The following is a 581-nucleotide window of genomic DNA, read 5'->3' as shown; positions in this document are numbered from 1 at the left end:
AAAAAAAGACAAACAAGAGAACCTCTGCTGTGACATGACAAAGTGGTTTTCCAAATTTTCTTGTCAAACAGATTATGGGACAACAGAGGAAAGTGATCAACAATGTATAGTGTGTCTAAGGAGAGTCATCTAGAGAGAAAAAATTCTCTCAGGCTTTCACAGAGTACAAATTGGTCAAGCAATGGCTGTGACTCATCCAGATGGCAGACACTGACAAAGGATCTACAAGGTGCTGTGCATAGTTCCAGTGTAAATCCTGAGGGGACTTCACTGACCTTGTCAGATAGCAAAAGTTACATTCTTAGTTATATAGGTCTTGCTTTAACTTTGTCTTAACCATCCAGTACAAAAGTGTAAGCACAAGGTATAAAATATAAAGCTGTATCAATATACTGAGCTGTAAAAGACTCACGTCAACAACTTCTGACAATTGCCAAATATGCTGATAACTCACTACTATTATGGGCTTTTGGACTATATTGGATTATTTTGCTGAATTCACATACCTACCATTTTTAGACTGATTTCAAGTATAAAAAGATCCTTTAAAGACTTCTCCAAAGACAGCTTCTCTAACTGCA

The sequence above is a fragment of the Octodon degus genome, unplaced genomic scaffold (genome assembly GCF_000260255.1).
Source record: "Octodon degus isolate 3935 unplaced genomic scaffold, OctDeg1.0 scaffold00032, whole genome shotgun sequence".
Classification (NCBI taxonomy): Eukaryota; Metazoa; Chordata; class Mammalia; order Rodentia; family Octodontidae; genus Octodon; species Octodon degus.
The sequence above is the reverse complement of the archived record's forward strand: the minus strand, read 5'-3'. Positions refer to the sequence as shown.